This window comes from Tursiops truncatus, chromosome 10 (assembly GCF_011762595.2).
Source record: "Tursiops truncatus isolate mTurTru1 chromosome 10, mTurTru1.mat.Y, whole genome shotgun sequence".
In the NCBI taxonomy this organism is placed as follows: Eukaryota; Metazoa; Chordata; class Mammalia; order Artiodactyla; family Delphinidae; genus Tursiops; species Tursiops truncatus.
Window position 1 is genome coordinate 24,554,183 of NC_047043.1, and position 23,516 is coordinate 24,577,698.

General features: G+C 46.0%; 1 protein-coding gene across 1 annotated transcript in view; it reads left to right on the forward strand.

Moving 5' to 3' along the window:
- The window catches only part of TRAM2 (translocation associated membrane protein 2), a 156,255-nt gene that overhangs the window by 44,972 nt on the left and 87,767 nt on the right, over window positions 1-23,516 (forward strand). The window contains exons 2-3 of the mRNA XM_073810617.1: window positions 13,923-13,985; window positions 15,103-15,450. The gene's annotated coding sequence lies outside the window, so the exon portion shown is untranslated. The remainder of the gene's footprint in view (window positions 1-13,922; window positions 13,986-15,102; window positions 15,451-23,516) is intronic.

A 23,516-nucleotide genomic window follows, 5' to 3' on the forward strand; every position in this document is an offset into this window, starting at 1 on the left:
TAGACTAGTCTCTGTATTCATTTAGGCAAATCTCCTATATTATTCTCTTAAGGCCCTATAAGAGCTTGGATTCTCAAAGACTGACTCAGTTGGATTTCTCATACTTTTAGGACTAATGCAGGGAAATTGATCAAACATCTTAACAAGATCATGAACAATAATCCTAGAAAGGAAGACCTTACTTAACGCTCCCAAGCACTCCACTTCGGATTTGTGGGACTCGGGTACAGCATTCTCTAGATGAATCTGCTGCTTCAAACCCATCCAGCCTAAACCTGTTAGCCTCATTGATGAGATCTCCAGTGATCTGGGCTTGCTTCCCTCTTCAGCCTCTCTTGCAATTTCCCTACACACACCACACACACCACACACTTGTTTCATATTCCATTCTGATTCACATTCTCTAAGTTACTCAAACCCAACCTGTTCTCATCACCAGGCCATTGAACACACTGCGTTTTCTGTCTGGTACACACTTTCTTCAACTTCTTGCCTAACTGCTCACTTTAGATGTCATTTTCTCTGAGTGATGTTCCTTGACTTCAGCAATGCTGGATTAGCCGTGGTTCTGTGCTCCCGTCACATCCAGTGCTTAATTCCATCCAGTGTTCCTTATGTCATTGTCATGGTCAATTCATTTGGCTGTATCCTTGTCTAAAGAATAAGCTCTTTGAGTGCAGAAACTGTACACCATCCTTTATCATAGCACTGCCACACAGAAGATATCCAATTCATTCTTGACTAGATGAATAAATAGACTGGACATAGAATTTTAGCATAATAATCTGACCAATTTGTCTGAGCAGAAAATTTATAACGAGGAGTTGTGGGAAGAAAGATCAGAAAATAAGTTAATTCCAAATTTAGAAGCTCTTGATCTTGAGTTAAATTAAGAGTTTGATCTTTATCCTGTAAGCAGTGAAGAGCTATGGGAAAGTTTTAACTCCATGAAATGACATGATTAAAATGTTTATTTAGGAATCTTATTTTGGCCAGTGGAATGCTTGATAGAGAAAGTAGATGAGATTTCAGGCAGGAGATTCAAATTGGACCTTTAGTTTCTCACATGTGAGGAAAATACCTGAGAAATATTTAATAACTGTGACCCTTCAGAAGCTTTGTAAACTTCTTAATGGCGAGAACCAATTCTTATTTCTATCCACTTCTTAGTCTTATTTTTATCCACTGCAACCAATACAATGGTTTGGATTTCACTGATGCTTAGTAATTGTCACTAAGTAAATGAATGAGGTGTATAAAAAAGGACAAATGCACAGGCTTTGGAAAGGAAGACTTGATAAGACTTGACTGATTGCCTCTGGAAAGGTGTCAAGTAGAAAATGGTCCCTTTGCTAGAAACAGAGGAGACAGGAAGAGGATCCAGTTTATGGAAAAAGTGAGTCCAGAAATGCACACTTTTTGTGGATCTTTTTTCTAGAAGGGATGGACATAAAGCACTACATTCTCATAATATCCTTAGGCCTGAGAAGCCATTCGTAATATCCTCACTCTCCTTCTCACCTTTAATGGCAGGAAGAAAGTTGCCAGATGGTTGAGTGAGTCACCCACAATCATAAAGCCAGGAGAGGCTGTCCTCAGAACAGAAGCACGTTATCCAGGGTGGAGACCATGCCGTCTCCTTGCTTGCACTAAAAAGCAAATTCCGTCTTTAAATAAGCACATCGTCATACTCTGGTTGTGTTACCTGCTCTTCAATTTTTCACCAAGGTTCAAGGAGATGAAACTCTAACTGCCTGCCATCTTAGTAAATGGCAAAAGTTGGAAGGAAAAGGAAATAAAACCACTCACTGCTCTTAGCAGAATCCTCCGGTGGGCTGTTTTCAGGAAATGCTTTCTAGGGTAAAGAAGTGAAATGTGGTAAAAATAGCTAACTTATAACTAAAGGAAAGGGTGCAAGTGAAGCCTGGTGATGTGTAGTCCAAACTGGGATTAAGTAAATGGGAATCACCCTCGATATAGGTTCAATTAGGGGCGTTTCTTTTTCTTTCTTTCTTTTTTTTTTTTTTTGAGGCATAAAGATGTTAATTTTCACATGTATTTGACCAGGGGTCTGTGGGCGTTGCCTGCCAGCTGTGAACCACCTGCAGCCCTCCCAGACTGCCTCCTTTTCTCACAAATGCCCCGGCTGGGTCCCCTCGTGTCAGGGAAACTGGCTGCGTAATACACAGGGCAGGCCATGGTTATTCATTTAAACACAAATATTTATAGAGTGCCTACTTGCCTGACACTGTGCTAAGTCTAGTGGAAATGGCAAAGAGCCATAACTTCCAATATGGGGAAAGCATTCCCTGAGCCTGAAAGGAGCTTACCATCTACTCTGGTAGTCAAAGGCATCCCCTGAGAAGAAAAACAGTATAAAATTGTAATCAACATTATAAAAACAAGATAAGAGGTGTAGGTGGCCCAAGAGAATATGCTAGGACCTTACAATGTGTGGAAAAATCCAAAGGTAGTTTGAGTTTGTAGGACAAAGACAGAGCTTATTTTTCTGTTGGAAGGAAGATCTTGGGAGGAGGAGAGAGTTGAGCTGGACTCTTTTGCTGTTATTACCCAAACCTGGCCTGAGGCTAAGCTAAAGATGTATGAGTCACCAGAGATAAAACAATTAAACAACAGACTGCCTGGCTTGCACAGCCCAGCATCCGGTCCTGAAGGCTTTTCCTTTGAATGACCAGTTGTTCTGATATCACATAGCCTCAGCATACTGAGGCTATGCAATATGCAATGCATATCGCATCCTTTACTATTTTAAGACTTTAAATTTACTGAATTTACTGTTTTAGGACTGGTACGAGCTTTTAGTTGTTGTTAGGAATTATTAGTCAAATCTCTGCATAGTTACTTAGCAAATGGAAGGCAGCTCTCCCTAGAATTCTGGACTGTCAAGGCCCATCAGGGAGAACCCCAGAAGCCAACAGAACATGCTCGACCTGATGAGTGACCCCAGTCTAAGACTCTGACAGCAGACAGGAGGTCCACTGCCCCTTCTGAAAGGGCCTTGTTTGGGAAGAAATGCTCTAAGGTGGGATACCCAGTGTTCCCTGCTCAGTCCCTCTACTGAGAAGTTTGGAAAGACAGTTTGGGGTCTTCAACTATGTGAAGTTGCTCAACTTCTATCTCAGTCCAGGAGCTGTGCGAAATTAAAACCCAATATGAACTTACACCATGGTTGTTATAGGACCTGGGAGCTCCCTCAAGGCCTTTCTACTGCAAGCCTAGGGCTTTTCTTTTAGCCTAGTGAGAGGGGGTACCCCATCTAGATGGTGAGATCTGAGAGGTACAGGGGGAAGGGAGTGATTTCAAGGGCAAATGCTCAGAGACAGGTATCGCCAGGCCTCTTGTTCACCTGCAAACTCCTCTTCACTCAAGCTTCATCTACTCCTGAAGTCTTTTCTGCGTGTGTCCCCTTTGAGCCACCGTGGTTCCCTGCCTTACCCTCTGTAATTGCACATCACATGTAATGCAATGCGATGAGTCATTCACCCACGTGAATCCCTCCTTAGTGAGTTCACGGAGGGAGGAGACTGTCTTAATCACCTTCCTTCATATGCTCAGTGCCTCCCTCATGCCTGATGCACTGTAAGGGTTCAGTAAAGGTTTATTGAAAGAATGAGTCCTTGGGAATAATATTTGGCAAAGTTGTGGCTGAGGGACATGTTTCTCCAGCTAGGATTGTCAGAGTCCTAGAGCCCCAGAGAGGTGTCTTGGGAACCCTCGTGGGAATGTGGGGAAAGGTGTTCCCAAGGGCACCTTCTCCTCCTGTAACTGTCTGTGATCTGAGTGGTTCTGCTTTTGTCTGTTTTACATATTAGGGGTCTACATCTGGTTTTGCTTCAAAACCTCTAGAAAAATCCTATAGGTGGGAGGAGGAAGAGCTTTTGGGTCTATATGGTATGATATCAGCAGGATATCATCACAAGATAAAGAGGAATGAGGCACTCAGGTGCATCTGAGCATGGTCACAGCCTCAAGACTGACTGCAGGCCAGTAGAGAGAAGACCTCAGGAAGAGAAAAGTGGCCAAAGGGGTCTCCAGGTCACTTCTCAAGGGCCTCCTTGAGAAGGTCACTGGCCATGGGCCAGAATCCTTAAGACAGCAGACAAGGCCTCACTTCCTTCTCTTGCTGTTCCTGTTCTCTCGACACTGCAGCCACTCTTCCCTCAAATACAACACAGTCTTTCCTGCCTCAGGATCTTTGCACAGGCTGTTTCCTCTGCCTGGTAAACTTCCTCCCTTCTCTGTCCTGGGCCAGTCCTTCTTTAAGTCTCCATTGAAATGTCCCTGCCTGACATCCTACCTCCCTCAACCTAGACCGGATTGGAGCTTTTATTCCCTGTATTTCTAACTTAGTGTGTTTATCACCAATTGCAATAATCTATTGAATGTCTGTTCCCTTTCCCCCAGATAGGTTGTGAGTTGTGATGAGAGAAGGGTGGTCGTCACTATATCCCCGGCACCTGGCACAGGGTCATGAAGCTAAGAGGGGCTCAACAAATTCTTAACACATGTGATTGGCAACCTCCGAGATGGCCCCCAAATATCCCCACCTGCTAGTACTCACAGCCTTGTGTATTCTCCTTACCTTGAGAAACTTGCTTCTAGACCATGGGATATGGCAATGTTGAGGGTATCTCACTTCCATTATAAAAGTGAGATATAAAAGAGTGTAACTTCCATCTTGCTAGTTACCTCCTCAGCTTACATGCTTTGATGAAGCAAGCTGCCATGTTGGAAACGGTCATGTCGCAAGGAACTGAGGGAGGCCTCAGGAGGAGCTGAGGTCCAGTCCAACATCCTGCAAGGAACTGAATCCTCCCCACAACCACACGAGCTTGGAAGTGGATGCTTCCTGACTGGAGACTCCCAGCCCTGGCCGACGCCTTGATTACAGCCTTGTGGGGAGACCTTGAAGCAGAGGACCCAGCTAAGCCACGCCAGACTCTTGACCCTCAGAAATCAAGAGGTCATAAATGCATGTAGTTTTAAGCTACTAAGTCTCGGGGCGTAATTTGTTACACAGCAGTAAATAACTAATAAGACAAATAAATGAATAAATCAGTACATGAATGTATGAAACTGAAGACCTCACCAAAAAAAGGGGAACTTCAGACTTGGGGGAATGAACTGAGGTGCTAAGTCAAAGACAATTGCTAATTCTTCCTGTTTGTTTGCTAATGTTTCCTGTTTGTTTCTCCCGGCTACAGAATCTGAAGGTGGGATTTGGGGGAAAACTCTTCCAGAGTTTTCAGGATCAGAAATTCACCAGGTCAATGGACATCTTATATGCCCAGATCCTATCTGACATCACTCACGAGAATTTGTGTTTGTAGATGAATACCAGAAATACATCCTCAGTGATGCCAGTTTGGATCCAATTTATGTCAAAATGAACAGTCTGGCTTGGAAGGCCTTTATTGTAAATGGTTGTATTTTAAATCTTGATCCAAGTGACCCTCTCAAAGCATCTCTGTCTCATGTGTATTTGGCTGCAAGAAGAGTCTTGTGTGACTTTGAAAATGGAAACAGCACTAATTACCTGGAATGGATTAGTGGGCGTTGATTGTGTATATAGTCTAGATGTAAATAATATAAAATCCTTGATGGAGCTATAAACACCAGCTTTATCAATAGCTCTCATAGTTTATAATTTCCCACTGCATTTCAAGATGCCAACTCTCACCTTTTCCCTAGATTGATTTCCTTGCTTCAAAGTAATAAAAGGATGCAAAAATAAATAATAATAATAAAATAATGATATACTTTAAAGTGCATTTGGGTTCCAACATCTGATTTTAATAGAGGTGTACAAAGAAGTTCCTTTTCCACCTTCTTAAATCTCATATTTTTTCCTGCTCAGTTTCACATGGAAAATATAATTGCCTATTGAGTTTCCCTGGGTTAAGCTTATTTCAATAGGAACTACTAATTACTTGATCACCGTGGCACTGTAACATGCAACATTTAAAGTTTCTTTGCCCTTGGGCTTCCGTGGTGGCACAGTGGTTAAGAATCCGCCTGCCAGAAATATAGATCAATGGAACAGGATAGAAAGCCGAGAGATAAACCCACGCACATATGGTCACCTTATCTTTGATAAAGGAGGCAGGAATGTACAGTGGAGAAAGGACAGCCTCTTCAATAAGTGGTGCTGGGAAAACTGGACAGCTACATGTAAAAGTATGAGATTAGATCACTCCCTAACACCATACACAAAAATAAGCTCAAAATGGATTAAAGACCTAAATGTAAGGCCAGACACTATCAAACTCTTAGAGGAAAACATAGGCAGAACACTCTATGACATAAATCACAGCAAGATCCTTTTTGACCCACCTCCTAGAGAAATGGAAATAAAAGCAAAAATAAACAAATGGGACCTAATGAAACTTAAAAGCTTTTGCACAGCAAAGGAAACCATAAACAAGACCAAAAGACAACCCTCAGAATGGGAGAAAATATTTGCAAATGAAGCAACTGACAAAGGATTAATCTCCAAAATTTATAAGCAGCTCATGCAGCTCAATAACAAAAAAACAAACAACCCAATCCAAAAATGGGCAGAAGACCTAAATAGACATTTCTCCAAAGAAGATATACAGACTGCCAACAAACACATGAAAGAATGCTCAACATCATTAATCATTAGAGAAATGCAAATCAAAACTACAATGAGATATCATCTCACACCAGTCAGAATGGCCATCATCAAAAAATCTACAAACAATAAATGCTGGAGAGGGTGTGGAAAAAAGGAACACTCTTGCGCTGCTGGTGGGAATGTGAATTGGTACAGCCGCTATGGAGAACAGTATGGAGGTTCCTTACAAAACTACAAATAGAACTACCATATGACCCAGCAATCCCACTACTGGGCATATACCCTGAGAAAACCTAATTCAAAAAGAGTCATGTACCAAAATGTTCATTGCAGCTCTATTTACAATAGCCCGGAGATGGAAACAACCTAAGTGTCCATCATCGGATGAATGGATAAAGAAGATGTGGCACATTTATACAATGGAATATTACTCAGCCATAAAAAGAAATGAAATTGAGCTATTTGTAATGAGGTGGATGGACCTAGAGCCTGTCATACAGAGTGAAGTAAGTCAGAAAGAGAAAGACAAATACCGTATGCTAACACATATATATGGAATCTAAGAAAAGAAAAACTGTCATGAAGAACCTAGGGGTAAGACAGGAATAAAGACACAGACCTACTAGAGAATGGACTTGAGGATATGGGGAGGGGGAAGGGTAAGCTGTGACAAAGCAAGAGAGTGGCATGGACATATATACACTACCAAACGTAAGGTAGATAGCTAGTGGGAAGCAGCCGCATAGCACAGGGAGATCAGCTCGGTGCTTTGTGACCACCTAGAGGGGTGGGATAGGGAGGGTGGGAGGGAGGGAGACGCAAGAGGGAAGAGATATGGGGACATATGTATATGTATAACTGATTCACTTTGTTATAAAGCAGAAACTAACACACCATTGTAAAGCAATTATACTCCAATAAAGATGTAAAAAAAATAATAATAAATTTTTTTTTTAAAACAACAAAAAAGAATCCATCTGCCAATGCAGGGGACATGGGTTCGAGCCCTGGTCTGGGAAGATCCCACATACTGTGGAGCAACTAAGCCCATGCACCACAACTGCTGAGCCCGCATGCTGCAACTAGTGAAGCCCGTGCGCCTAGAGCCCATGCTCCACAACAAGAGAAGCCACAGCAATAAGCCCATGCATCGCAACGAAGAGTAGCCCCTGCTCGCCGCAACTAGAGAAAGCCCACGTGTGGTGACGAAGACCGAATGCAGCCAAAAATAAATAAAATTAAATAAATAACTTTAAAAAGTGAAGTTTATTTGCTCTCAAGTAAAGGACATTTTTTTCCTGTTATTTATAATCATTTTCTTAATCTCCTAGCAGACAAATCCCATTTCAGTTGCTCATTATGAAAAACTCATATTGCTTTGTGAAATGCCGAAATGCATCTAAAGGCATGATGTACCTTTGTGTGTATCCAGAGAGAAAAGGAGAGGGCTCATTGAAGAAATATGGATGGTGAAATCCTGAACTTAAAGACAGGTTACAGACTGCCTATTTGAGTAACAAACTTTTTATTTATTTATTTATTTATTTTTGGTTGCATTGGGTCTGCGTCTCTGCGTGCGGGCTTTCTCTAGTTGCGGCGAGCAGGGGCTAGTCTTCGTTGCGGTGCACGGGCTTCTCATTGCGGTGGCTTCTCTTGTAGAGCACAGGCTCTAGGCCCGCGGGCTTCAGTAGTTGTAGCTCGCGGGCTCTAGAGCGCAGGCTCAGTAGTTGTGGCACACGGGCTTAGTTGCTGCACTGCATGTGGGATCTTCCCGGACCAGGGCTCGAACCCATGTCCCCTGCATTGGCAGGTGGATTCTTAACCACTGCACCACCAGGGAAGCCCTGAGTAACAAACTTTTAAAAATCATTATTTGCAGAGAAATGAGTTGCACTATTGGACTATGGTTGCGAGACCATGATTCTTAAAGCTGCAGTTTTAGAGGCTACTGTCAAGAGGTAATAGATCAGAAATTAAGATAAAGTGGCTGTGAAGTTGTAATGGGAGTGCACCGGGGCTGGAGATTTATACACATTATGCTCAAGTTAGCTGAGAAAACAACTTTTGACTTCCTCTCAAGCTCTCGCCTACTGACTCACCTTAGTCTGCTGCAATAATTCAAACAATAATTGAAGGAAAATGCTTAGGCTTTCCGATTTTGTTGCCCTCACCTTTGTTTCCCCGAGATGGGATTGCAGGGAGGGATGTGCTGACTGAGTCATCATGGGACTAGGGTAGAGGGGGTCTACAATCCAGAAGTGTCCCTGGTGCTCGATCCCCACCATTGCCCATCGCCCCTCCCTGCTGACCTTTGCATACAGCCAAGTGGACTGCAGATGCACTCAACATATGGCCTCTTGGCCAGGGTTTGGGGCTGATTCCTGGATGCCTGGCTTCTGCAGCCTCTTGTTGGTGTTAAATCCTCCAAGCCATGTCCTCTGTCCAGCCCCTGATCAGGGGATTAGCCCATGATCCCTGCTCTAGGGTCACCTCCCCTGGTCACAGTGGGCCACTCTTAACTCAGCTGCTTCTTCTCCTTCCCCTCCACAAGGGGACTTCTGGGGCCCCTCCATGCCACATGGGAACTGAAATAGTTGTGGTGCTACCAGGCTTACTGAGGAGTGGTTACCTCCAAGGTTTGGGGCAGGGAGGTTGCAAGGCAACCTCATCCCGGTGTCCAAGCCATGAATTGAAGCAAATAAATGAAATGCCCCTGCCCTTGGCATTCCTCTCCGCAGCTCCCCAAACCTCCCCTAAAATGGAGAGATGGAGAGCCATGTGACTCACTTCCTGCCTCACATGACTCTCTCCTCCTCCCTTTATCCATTCAGGTAAGAAGGGGAACTTGTACTTCCCCTTTCTGAATACCTGAGATCTCCTTGCCAACCCCAGACTCAAGACTCAGACTTAATGACTGACAGACAGTGTATGAGAAAAACCCACTTACCCATAAAGGAACTACTCGGGAGGCATTTGAGAAAATTGTACCTCTTCTATAAGTCAATGGGAAACATATCATCTGATTTGGAATGAAAATTGTATCTTGGTTCTTTAAATCTACTTAGAAATGTATTGGATGTCAAGTATATGCCAACCTTTAAACATGATGAGTTTTCTCCTACATACTGTATGGTTCCATTTATATGACATTCAGGAAAAGGCAAAACTATAGGGACAGAAAACAGATCAGTGGTTGCCTGGGGTTAGGGGTGGGGAGAGGAGGTGATGGCAGAGGGGCACAGAGGAACTTTGGGGGTGATGCATCTTGATTGTGGTGGTGGTTACATGATTGTATGTGCTTGTTAAAACGCATAGAAATGTACACCAAATGGGGCAATTATCGTACATAAATTAGACTTAAATAAACTTGGCTTTTACCAAAAATGATGAGCTTTCACATTCCCAGGATTATAGTTGACATGTATTGAACATTTATTAAATAGTGTACCGTTCTACCACTTTGACTGCATTAGCTCATTCAGCCCTCAGAATAACTCTATTTGGAGGGTACCCTTGTTATCATCATCTCCATCTTACTGATAAGGGAACTGAGACCTAGAAAAGTTAAGTAACTTGCCCAAGACCACACAGTGAGTATAGCTGGATTCACATTCAGATCTGTCTGATGCCAGAGCCTGTCAGTTTCACCGCTATGTTATATATGGCCTCTCCAGATAAGCAAGTTTGGGGACTTCTCTGGTGGTCCCGTGGTTGAGACTCCGAGCTCCTGATGCAGGGGGCCCAGGTGTGATGCCTGGTCAGGGAACTAGATCCCACGTGCTGCAGCTAAGAGCCCACACGCCGCAACTAAAAGATCCCACATGAGGCAACTAAGACCCAGCACAGCCAAATAAATAAATAAATATTTAAAAAAAAGTTTAGGCTGATAAATATTTAAGAAGTAAACTGGTAATGTTTATGTTTGCCTGTAACTTGCCTTACCTAGAGCCTTTTTCGGTTCAATCACATTTGCTCTCCGATCAGAAAGTAAGTGGTAAGCCCCATCCCCAACACACACACACACAGACACACACACACACACACACACACACACACACACACACACACACACACACACACACACACACACACACACACACACACACACACACACACACACACACACACACACACACACACACACACACACACACACACACACACACACCCAGGAATGTATTGATATTTCTCCAGTTGCCCCAATCCAACATCCTCAGTTAGTGAGAGACCCATTACTGACAGTGAGCTAAGAATGTGTCAGGGGCTTCCCTGGTGCTGCAGTGGTTAAGAATCTGCCTGCCAATGCAGGGGACACGGGTTCGAGCCCTGATCTGGGAAGATCCCACATGCCGCGGAGCAACTAAGCCCGTGTGCCACAACTACTAAGCCTGCGCTCTAGAGCCCGCGAGCCACAACTACTGAGCCCATGTGCCACAACTACTGAAGCCTGCATGCCTAGAGCCTGTGTTCCGCAACGAGAGAAGCCACCGCAATGAGAAGCCTGCGACTGCAACAAAGACCCAATGCAGCCATAAATTAATTAATTAAAAAAGAAAAGAAAGAATGTGTCACACTGGGGGACTGTTGGTGAGGAAGATCCCCTGGAAAGTTCCAGGGTCTGTGTGGCCCACCATAGCTCAGACTCCTGACCAGGCCTCCAGCCTATACTCTCAACTGGGGGTCTTGCAGTTCCAACCCAGATACCACCGCAGCCTGGTGTAACAACAGTGGCAGACTTCTCCTCTGCTTATAAGAGTTTCCTTCTCAAGTTCTTATTTGCTTGACTTGGGTCTGAGAACTCCAGCTCATGCTGCCTCTGACAGCAAATGACAGTAACTGTTCTCATTAGCTGCTGGTACAGTGGGATTTCTGAGCGTCTTCCCATCTGCTTTTCTCTACTGCAGAGTGCTTTCCATAATAAATTATGGAGCTTGATGTAGGACAGTGGTAAGATATGGCAAACTGTGGGAACTCGGGGCTGGTTCTTGCCAGGGGAAAGGGGCACCTGGGCCCACATCTGGTCTTCTGGTTCTCCCAGCCTGGTACGTATGGTGCAGAGCCCAGTTACCATTAGCAAGGCGGTCAGGGAGTGCACAGCATTATGACAGAGGCTTTGGGCATGTGCTGAAACCACTGCAGGGAGAATCTAACTGGTCATATATCAATTTGCTCATCCAGGGACCTTGGATCAGAAGTAGACAGTTCAAACATGCTGAAAGGGCAATGATTCACCCCAGCAAATACCACCTTGTGTTTCTTCTTATCTGCTTTGCTTAGGGAGCAATTTGGTCCTCTGACGCTCCTGGTGAGTCACCGATGTCCGTAGGGCCAGAGGAAGGTGCTGTGCAATTGAGGGAAGATCACGTAGACCCCAGCTTCACTTATCTGTCATCAATCTTTATGGGGCCCACGGACCCAATGGCAGGGTTGCTTACATTGGGTGATTTGAAGGTCTATCATCTCAAAAATGCACTTGTCTTTAATTCTCACTATTAAGGGGCCTGTTGGTACATTTGGTCAACTTATGACAAAGATGCTGAAGGCTGGGGCAAGGTTGGGTAAGTTCAGATAGGATGGTGAGAGGGGGAAAGGTATGGGGGTCAGGGTGAGTCTGCAGGTCGGGAGCCTTCCCTGAGGTAATAGAGAGCCTCAGAGATGTGCTCTGGAGGCCAGAGACACCCTGACACTAAAAACAGAGGATCAAAAATAGTCAAGGAGAGCCTTAGGAGACAAATTGGTCTGCTCAGAGTTTGGCCTGGAATGCAACCTCTCTGGGCTACTCTAAACTTACCAGTTGTTCATACCTGCCTATAAAGGAGTTTTTCCTTTTTCTAGAGGAAGCCATGAAAATAAGGGACAACTGATTGGCAGGGTCGTGGGTCTAGGTCAACAAAGGACCCAGAGGAATGAAGACTGGAGACAAAAGAGCAAATGTCACTTATATTGACCTCTGGAGACAAAAGAGCAAATGTCACTTACATTGACCTTTGCAGGATGAAGGGTATTCAAATCTGAGTAGGCCTGGCAAGAAAGCAGCAGAGAGATCGGCCAAGTTGGTAACAGAAGGCCAGTCTTCATTCCTGAACAGAGGGTTGAGGGACCTGAGAAGGCAGCCCTCCTATAATTTTATTTTCTCAAACATTAGAAATTACATGTGTGAAACCTATAAAGCCGTCTTATATGTGTAAACATAAGAGAACATTGCTACATTTTAGAGCCAGCTCTTTTCCCATTTCGTAGCAATCCATTTTGTTTTTTCAGACCTCCTAAATCTTGTCTCTTCAATATTCTTTTATTCTGTTTAACAAATAGGTATTGGTGACTGCGTATGCAAACCTCTCTGCAAAGCTTGTTGCTACCAGTGGGAAAAGATGGCAATTTCCTAAAATTCCTCTGTGCTTTATGCTCAGACCATTATGAAAGAAACATTAGGGTATTTTTTAAAAATGAGTATCTACTGTGTACAAAGCACCCTGCTGATAAGGAGAGGACTGTGTTTATCCAGAGTTACGTGCGCTATCTCTTCCAAAGATTGGGAATCCCTGAAGGAAAGGAAATGCCTTGGAAGGGAAACTGAGTTATGAAGTTTCCATTTCCGTGATTAATTCTACCCTCTCCAACCTCCCTACCCCAACCTGCCTTTTCTCATCTATAAAATGCGCACGATCACAGTTCATTGATTTTGGTAGTCTGCTCATTGATTTGTAAACATGGATCAAAATGCCAGACCATCATTTATGCAAACTGGCCTTGCTCACAGACATAGAAACTAAAATAAATCAGACCTTGGGCCACAAGCAGTCAGCATGACCTCAGGAGGCAGAGGCTGGGTGCTCCCCACGCGCTGTCTCCCTCCCTCCTTCAATGCCAAATGGTGGCTCAACGCCCACCTGCCTTGCCAGCTTGATCTCCTCAACGCCAGAAGATCCTAGCCCTCCCTCCATCCCCAAAGGTTCAGTTATCTGCAGAATGTACCTGTCTAGACAGTATCAGCTCTTGAATGTTAAAGATTCCATTCTAGTTCCCAGTACCAGGGAAAAGGCCTGTGCACTTCCACAGTCCAGAATGTTTCAAGCGTAGCCTTTAAAAAAAAAAAAAAGAAAGCAACATACGTTCGTTTGTAGAAGATTTGGGAAATACAGAAAAGCACAGAGAATAAAATTTGCCTTTAACCATGTTTTCTAGTTGTTGTTATGCTTATATATCAGTCCAAGCCACCTTTAAGAATGTATTTGTAGAGCAAATGTATTTGTAGAGCAAAATCTGGTAGTTTTAATACTGTTGTTTCTGTTTTTTCTTTAAGATTGCCGGAGACTGTCCGTGAAATCGTCTTCATCCTTTGCGCTACCCTCTGGCCTGCTCTAGTGTAAGACCATTCTTGGTGGGCGGGAGCAGAGGGGACAGTTAAAACCCTAAATACCGTACGGCAGTCCTTTCCCAGTTATTTGGGGTCATGTAAGACACTTCCAGGAAATGCAATTCCCCGGTTTTATTTTAGGTTTTTGGCGGGGGTGGTGTGTGTGGAGGAGAATGCCAGGACGGTACAGGAGTATTTCTTAATCCAGAGGACAAGCCTCAGGGACACGTCAGAAACACAGACTCCCGGGCCCCACCCCAGAACTACTGGTTGAGAATCTGCATTTTCACGAGAGTCCCAGCTGTTTCCAAACTGTGCCTCTGAACTTCGAGAAGCAGTGACCTGTGCAACCCCTTTCTGGCCTTCCTCAGGTGGTATTGATTGTCAGGATTTGTATGTAACATTCACACCTCCTTGATGTTGAAACTAGCAATAAAAATCCCACCTCCAAGGGAGTAAACACCTTTTGCTAAGGCCACAGCCCACATTCTTCTGGGAAAACTCCAAGTGTGTTGCCTTCTCAATGCCCTGGAGAGTTGCGGAGTGCTCCAAATGGAAATCGAAGGAGGCGGCCAACCTTTTATTTTGCCCTCCCCTCAAAGTCCATTCCAGGGGCAGAGCTGTCACAGTAACTCATTCACCCAGGGGGGCAAGAGAGATTCAGGACAGCGCTCTGTAAATTCTGTTGGAAAAAAATCCACTGTACCCCGCCTTCCCCTCTGCACACCACAGCTGCCCTATTTTCGGCCTCCACTGGTTCCTTTAACCTTGGTGCATCCACCAGGGGGCCCCAGGAGGCACAGGCAGGGCCCAGGGATCGTGACGACCCTAATCAGGCCGACTGGGATCAAGGACTTTGAGTGCAATGCTGCTGATAGAGGGAGAAGAAGAAACGACAAAAGCCCAAACAGTCGTGTCTGTCTGCGTCACCAGACACAACCACGTGTGTGCATCAGGATGTGTGTCAGCCCAGCCTGGGCAAAGCCCCCATGTGGCTGCTTCCATTAGGTCTCTGCCTGACATCCCCAACCAGGAAGGTGTTCCCAGGTGGCCGTCTGAGCAGCATCCCCGCTGCCCCAGGACTACCTGCACCCAAGTGAAGTGTCATTCTTCTCTCTCCTCACAGACATGAAAGGTGTCACGAAGCCTTTGTGCCCGGGCACTGCAGTTCCCTCTGGGTTCTGGCATCGGGTTCTCCTCTACCTGTTCAGCAGCATCAGACAATCTCGCTGGCACCCGGGCCTGGCCTTGGCTATAATGCTCTCATCTGGCGTCTCTCCTCTCCCAGGGTTGGCTTCCTAAGCTCTGGTATCAGATCTGCAAATCCTTCCATGGGAGCACATGGGACACTTAGGATGAAGGATGGTTAGGAATGGCTTCTTCCTGAGCTTACAAATATCACCTGATCCATCCTGGCAACACCTGGTTTATAAAGCAAGCAACTACAGTGGTCATCTTCTTTCCAGAGGTTATGGTACGTAAAGGGTCGAAAACTCAGGCCCTGATGCTGCAGAGGCCTGCACTCAAATCCTGGCTTCCCATCACTAGCTGGGTGATTCAGCTCTAAAATGGGGATCCCAAGACCTCACACGAGGATTAAATGAGATGCTGGATGGAAAGCACTTAGCACAGTGCCTGGCAATTACTGAGTGCTCAGTGAAAGGTAGCTGTCGTTGTTGTTGTTACTATTACCTAAAAGGGACAGCAAGTCAGGCCAGATAACCCAATGAGTCTGTGCTGTAACCCACAAGGCCTGGGTTTCCATTCTGGATCTGCCTAGAATCACTCTTGTGTGCCTCAGTTTCCTCATCTGTAAGATGGGGATGACGCAGTCTGGTGTTCTGATCTTGCTGTAGCTAAGGCTTATCCATGCGAATTGTGTGCCAGGCGCTGTTGTAAGTGCTTCTCGTGTTAATTCTTTTGATTCTCGGCACATCCCTCTTTGACAGACGAGGAGACCACGGCAAAGAGGTCCCGTGCCCAGGGTCAAGCAGCTGGTAACAAATGGAGCTGAGATTCCAACCCAGGCGGTCTGGCCCCAGAGCCTGCATTTCTACCTTTCTTACTGTGGGGAATCAAATGATATATTGATTATGGAAGTGCTTTGGGCGTGGGAAGTATGATACAAACACGAGATTAATTCAAGTCTCTCGGTGTTTGGTCTTCATCTGGAATCCTTACTCTTTCCTGGCAGGGCATAGAGTTGGGGGCTACTTGAGGTTTTCCTGAAGCCTTTTAATCACTGGATGTTATGAGTTGAATTATGTCCTTCTCAAAAAATATATGTATGGAAGTTCTAGCCCCTAGTACGTCAGAATATGACCATGTTTGCAAATAGAGTCTTGACAGAGGTCATCAAGTTAAAATGAGTTGATTAGGATGAGCCCTAATCAATATGCCTGGTGTCCTTATAAGAAGGGAAAATTTGAGCACAGACGTGCACAGAGGGATGGCCACGTGAGGTCATGGGAGAACGCCACGTGCAGATGGAGGACCGGAGTGATTATCCCCAAGTCAAGGATCACTGAGGCCACCAGAAGCTAGGAGAGAGGCATAGAAAAGATCCTTCGGTGGCTGCAGAGGGAGCGTGGCCCTGCCAGCACCTTGATCTTAAGCTCCTAGCCTCCAGAATTGTGAAGTGACAATTTTCTGTTGTTCTAAACCATCCGGTCTGTGGTACTTTGTATGGCAGCCCTAGGAGACAAATAACACTAAGATCAAGGGGGAGGAGGTGAGGCGAGAATGGAGATGAATGGGAACGTCAAGGCTGACGATGGGTGACGAGAGGCTGCTGAGAGGGGCTCGACACTCCCACGTGTGCCTGTGTGTGTGTGAGCACAGGCGTGTGTACGCCTTGACTGTGAAATCTGATCTGTGGGCTCACCAAGCCTGCAGAACTTTCGTCTACAAGATCACAGGTGAGGCAAAGCAAACATTAAATCTATTCCATCTCCACTGAAGCAGGTAGGAAGAGGAGTCTTCTCTGGGAGAGCATTTCATCGAATCCCACCCCTTTGTTCTGCAGTGGAGGATGTGAGAAGTGGGGAGCTGGGTTCCCAAGACCCTTTCAGCGGTGAACAGCAGCACTGGGGTCAGAGCCAGTGTCGCTCTGCGTGTTGTGCTGCACTGACCCTCAGGGCTTATTTTTGGTTGGCACAGAGGAATTCACTGTTTTGCTGTTACAAGTTACTTCATAAGATTACATTCTGGTTTGTGCGTGCGTGCGTGTGTGTGTGTGTGTGTGTGTGTGTGTGTGTGTTTAAAGCAAACGAAGGTTTATTTAGGGAGATACACACTCCATAGACAGTGTGGGCCATCTTGGAAGACCTGGTTTTTGTGGGTTTTTTAATGAAACTTTTGAATGAAATATTACAGACATACAGACATGTCATAGATCCTAAGTGGACATCTCAGTGTGTCTCCATCTGTGTAAGCAGCACCCAGACAAAGAATGAGTATATCACTCGCACCCCGAAGCCCTCCTGCCCCTCCCAGGCACTAACGCCAACAAAGGAACCACTATCCCGAGTTCTAGCAACACAGATGGATTTGCCTGTTTTCGAGCTGATATGAATGGGATTCACAGGCCTCCTTTGTGTCTGCTTTCTTTCTCTCTACCTTATGTTTGTGAGGTTTCTCTGCATCTCGCATATGGAGCAGTTCATTCTCACTGCCAGAGAGTAATTCATGCTTCTTGTCTTTTGAATCAAATCAAGAGGTGCACAGAGAGAGAAGTGTCCTGAAATAATTCAAACTGGTCCTTTAAGAAAAAAGTTAAAGCCATCCAATTGCTGAAACAACAGCAAAACAAATTAATTAATCTTTACAAATTGGATCCAATTTATTGGCCATTTATTAAAAGCCACTTTCCCAGATCACTTCCAACCCACCCTTTCCTTTCCCCTTTCCCTGGATTCCCAAGGCCCAGTTGTGTCACCCTGGGCTGACCCAGTCTGGACCTAGGGGATGAGGTTGTGAGTTCACTAGCTGGGGTTTACCTGGGTGAACCCATCTTGACCCCAGAGTAACTGGGAGCCTAGACTGTTACTGAGTGCACCGTGGCCGAGAGTCACTCCCACAGCTTGCTGAGGCTCTGGCCTGCTCCCAAGAGCAGCTTGGCTGGAAAGGGGCGGCACCCCCTTCCCTCCTCGGTCCACGCCAGACCACAGTTGGCCCGATTTCTTTATGCTGACAAGCCTTACTGGGGTCTTCCCTTTTGCTGGTAGCAATGACCTAATCCCAAAATGCAATTTTCAGGGAGCCCCAATGCAAATCAGCGGGACTGCCGTCCTGAGCCTGAGTCCATATATGGTGCAATCTCTGAACCGGGACAGGGATAGTGCTGAGTGCAGTGCAGCACAGCTGATTCTCCAGCTGGCCCTCTCCCTCCCTAAGCTGTGCCTGCCCACTCCAGTTTCCAGTGATGTCAGCGCTGTACCCATAAGGAAACCTTAAGGCAGTCCCAGCGCAGCACTTCTTTGTGCCTTTGGGAGGAGCAATCTAGTTGTTACTTCTTTTTAGGCTCCCCAGTTCCTGGGGGGGGGGGGGGGGGTGCTGTACTTTCTGGAATGTGATAGAATAACAAGATGACTGGTGCTTTTTCTTCAGTACTGCTCTGGCTGTGGGTGTAGTCGGAGAGAGGACAGTTGCTCAAACCCAGTTGCCAGGACTGTTTTGAACTGGAAGCAGTCACAAGGCCCCACCCTGGCACTGGGCAGAGATCAGTTTTCACAGACCTTAGTTGGAGCCTTGGCTGTTCTTTGGTCTCCACCCTCAGCTAATTTTTATTTGTTTGGCCTTCTGTGTGAGCGGTGGAACTAAGGCATTCTCAGACATGGGAAAGAATGCTGAAGTCTGGTTACCAGCTCTGTTCCAAACTCATTAGTGGATGAGCATGTTCTTTTTATTAGCATACCCACCACCATCCTAGAACCAATTAAAAGCAAAGCCTCGGACTAGACTCCAGCAGTGGCACGCTGGAGCCGGCTCTAACCAGTTAGGAACCTAATTGTTAAGTTTCCAGGAAACTTGCAAGCCGATTGTTAAACACAACAATTTTAAAGATTAAGTTACATAAAATTAAAATAGAAGCAACAGGATTTAAAACAAAGGTAATAAATGATCAAAACTCATTCACTTCCTAATGATTTTTACTACATTTTGCTGTTATCTGTGCTCTCTTTTTTAAAGCTATTAATTTTTTAAAATTTATTTATTTATTTTTGGCTGCGTTGGGTCTTTGTTGCTGCGCGTGGGCTTTCTCTAGTTGCAGCGAGCGGGGTCTACTCTTTGTTGCGGTGCGCAGGCTTCTCATTGCAGTGGCTTCTCTTGTTGTGGAGCACGGGCTCTAGGTGTGCGGGGTTCAGTAGTTGTGGCACACAGGCTCAGTAGTTGTGGCGCACGGGCTTAGTTGCTCCATGGCATGTGGGATCTTCCCGGACCAGGGCTTGAACCATGTTCCCTGCATTGGCAGGCAGATTCTTAACCACTGCGCCACCAGGGAAGTCCCTATCTGTGCACTTGAGGTTACTCACATCTGTTGTATATCTGTACGGTGGAAACATCCTATAACACTGTGCACTGTTCACTCTTCCCAGCCCCTGGTTCAGTAAGGTCACATTGGGACATTGAAATCAGCCACTATGGGGTACTTACCCCATAGAAAACACTACAAATCAGGGCTCCCACCTCCAACCCCCAAGCCAGTTTTTGACCTTGACCTGCACACCACTGACTCTGGGGGTCAATAAGGGATGACTCACTCCTTGCCCTCAGGGTGTTTATAATACATGGAAGGGGATAAGTCCTTCATGACTTGAGTTGGGCAGTGTCTTCTCTAAAATGTCAAATGGGGGAGTCAGAGGACATGGACATTGAAGTCAGAGAGACCTACATCAGCATCCCAGTTCTGCCACTTGCTGGCCACATCCCCTTAAATACGTTACCTAATGTTTTTGAATCATTTGCCAGATGGGAATAATAGCATCACAAGATGGTCGCGAGGATTTAATGGTGAAAATATGAGAGTGTTGAAAGAGCATTTCCAGTTGAGGGACCAGCATGAAGGAACAGCGTAGAAGCAGGAAAGTGGAAGGACTATTCAGAGAATGGCCAGCAGTCTAGGATGTTTGGATATTACGATACACCAGAAACATCAAAGTGGGAAGAGCACAGGTAGGATGTGACCCTGGAAATGCAGGATTAACAGGGAGGAAAGAGCTGAGACTCCTTGGGGCAGGGCTGGGGAGACTGAGCCACTGGGAGGGCAGCCAGCAGTCCAAGCCACCAAGTTTGAAGGATACAGCAGGTTCAGGCATAATTCAGACAATCCTCTCAACCAGGAGGTGCAGTCTAGCAGGCAGCATCAGGCACTATGGGCAGTCTGTTCCTCTAAGACGAATCCCCAGCCGTAACTGGAAATACAGGGTCCTCCTCCAGCCCTAAAGAGGGGGCCAGTAGGAGCTAGGTTAAATATGCTAGGTTGGTTCAGTGGTACAACACTGTCATCAAAAGGCCAAGCACTCTTTTCACTCTGATATTCCCACTACTATTCTCTGTGTGTCAGCTTTTATTCTTGGTGTTGATGCCTAGTGTGGCACAATGATTGCCATAGCTCATAGCCCCTCAATCAAAGCAGGTAAGAGTGCGGCAAGCCTCAGAATCGTTATATCAGGGAGCGAAATCTTTCCCCAAGCCCCAGCAGATTTCCCCTTGTATCTCATCGGCCAGAGTGGGTCACATGCAGTAGCAGGCAGACAATGGCCTATAAAGACCCTCACACTCTTGTCCCCTGGAGGCCGTGAATTTCTTACCTTACATGACCACAGGGACTTTGTAGATTAAAGGTAGGCTCTCGGGGGCTTCCCTGGTGGCGCAGTGGTTGAGAATCTGCCTGCTAATGCAGGGGACACGGGTTCGAGCCCTGGTCTGGGAGGATCCCACATGCTGCGGAGCAACTAGGCCCGTGAGCCACAGCTACCGAGCCTGCACGTCTGGAGCCTGTGCTCCGCAACAAGAGAGGCCGAGATAGTGAGAGGCCCGCGCACCGCGATGAAGAGTGGCCCCCGCTCGCCGCAACTAGAGAAAGCCCTCGCACAGAAATGAAGACCCAACCCAGCAAAAATAAATAAATTAATTAATAAACTCCTACCCCCAACATCTTCTTTAAAAAAAAAAAAAAAGGTAGAGTCTCTCTCTTTTTCTTTTTCGTTTTACTTATTTATTTATTTATTTTTGGCTGCGTTGGGTCCTCGTTGCTGCATGCGGGCTTTCTCTAGTTGCAGTGCGTGGGCTTCTCATTGCGGTGGCTTCCCTTGTTGCGGAGCAGGGCTCTAGGCGCGGGCTTCGGTAGTTGTAGCGCGCAGACTCAGTAGTTGTGGCTTGCAGGCTCTAGAGCGCAGGCTCAGTAGTTGTGCCGCTTGGGCTTAGTGGCTCCGCGGCATGTGGGATCTTCCTGGACCAGGGCATGAACCCATGTCCCCTGCATTGGCAGGCGGACTCTCAACCACTGCACCACCAGGGAAGTCCCAGTCCCCACTTTTAAAAATATATTTATTTATTTAGCTGTACAGGGTCCTAGTTGCTTCGTTGCGGCAGGCGGGATCTTTAGTTGTGGCGTGCGGGTTCTTAGTTGCAGCATTTGGGATCTAGTTCCCTGACCAGGTATTGAACCCGGGCCCCCTTCACTGGGAGTGCTGAGTCTTAACCACTGGACCACCAGGGAAGTCCCAAAGGAAGACTCTTGAGATGGGGAGTTCAACATAATCACATATGGGACTTACCGGTGGTCCAGTGGTTAGGACTCAGAGCTTCCAGTGCAGGGGGCATGGGTTCAATCTCTGGTCGGGAAACTAAGATCCCTCAAGCTACATGTAGTGGCCAAAAAAAAACCCCAACAAAACAAAAAAAACAAACCATAATCACATAAACCCAGCTGAGTGACGGAGATGGCTGCAGGAGGGGGATTTGTCGCTGGTTCTGAGAGTGAGGGAGCTATATGTAAGACCTGGAGAGAGGCCACGAGACACTAATAGAGGCCCCCTGCTGACAGCCAGCAACCTCACTCTTACAGCTGCAAGAAACTAAATTCTACCAATACCTAAAGAGCAAGGAAACCAGTTCTTCCCCGGAGGCTCCAGAAGGGAACTCAGCCCTGCAGACACCTTGATTTTAGCTCAGTGAGATATGTACCCGACTTCTGTCTTACACAACCATAAGATAATAAATTTGTATTGTTTTATGCTCATTTGTTACAGCAGCAAGACTAAACTAATATACATGCCCATCCCTTAAGCCAGTAAAGGCAAAGGAAACTGAGATAACTATGCCTGGCTTAATCCAGTTGGGGATTTCCCCTGGGCCTGGGTGACAGGCCACGTTCCCTGAGGGTGCAGGCAACGGTCCATAAAATCAGGAAAGAGTACCACAACCAGGGTGGGGATCAAGTAAGCTCCAGGACAGACATGCCAGTGGTTTTCAGCCTTCTGTTTTGATTGGTCTAGTCATTAAACATTTTAAGGATCACCCGTGGTTGCAACCAGAGATCCATAAAGGCCCCCAGAAATCACCCCCATTACACCAGGACCCAGGCCTGATTGGGGGAAAAAGATGCAGAGAATGGGCAAGCAGCTTCCAGAGCTCAACTCTGGAAAATGCTACTTACCATACTTCATCAAACCCGAGATGCCTTCATTTGTAAGCTACGTCGTTATTCCGTGAACCAACAAAAGAAAACAGTGCTGCCAGATAAACAACAACATGTCATCGATTGCATGATCAGTGTTAAATGAGTAAGCTGTTAAAATGAGAAAAAGGGTGCATCTTAGAATCAACCAGATAGGATGCTACAAATCTGCCACCAACAGTAATAGTTAATTCTTTTTTTTAAATGAGACCTCTCTATTTTTATTCATTTTTACAAATTTATTTATTTATTTGTTTATTTTGGCTGCACTGGGTCTTCGTTGAGGCGTGCAGGCTTTCTCTAGTTGCGGGGCACAGGCTCTAGAGCTCGCGGGCTCCATAGTTGCGGCGCATGGGTTTAGTTGTGCTATGTGGGATCTTAGTTCCCTGACCAGGGGTCGAACCCGGGCCCCCTGCATTGGGAGCACGGAGTCTTATCCGCTGGACCACCAGGGAAGTCCCAAGAGTTAACTCTTATGATGTTGCCAGCTCAGTCAAAATTGGCAGGGGTGGTACTTATGAGTTTCTAGGGAAGATGGAGGCCAAGGTGGGAGGGTGAGAGTGTGCCTATGGTGTTCCTTGAAGCCAAGACAAAGGATGCGGGCTTCCCCCTGTAGGCAATGGGCAGTCACTGAGGGGCTTCTGGCAGGAAGGAGGGGAGTAGGACATCTCTGGTCACACGGCCCCTAGTTTCTGAAACGGTATTTACAACTCCATCTCATAGCAGAGCATGAGAGACCATTCCCCTTTTGCCCAAGAGACTTGGCCTAGAGCAACCTCTAAGCTCACCTTTGACTAGCACTGGTCACCCCTGGCACAAGTGAGGATGCATTCAAAGGATAGCTCTTTTTTAATAAG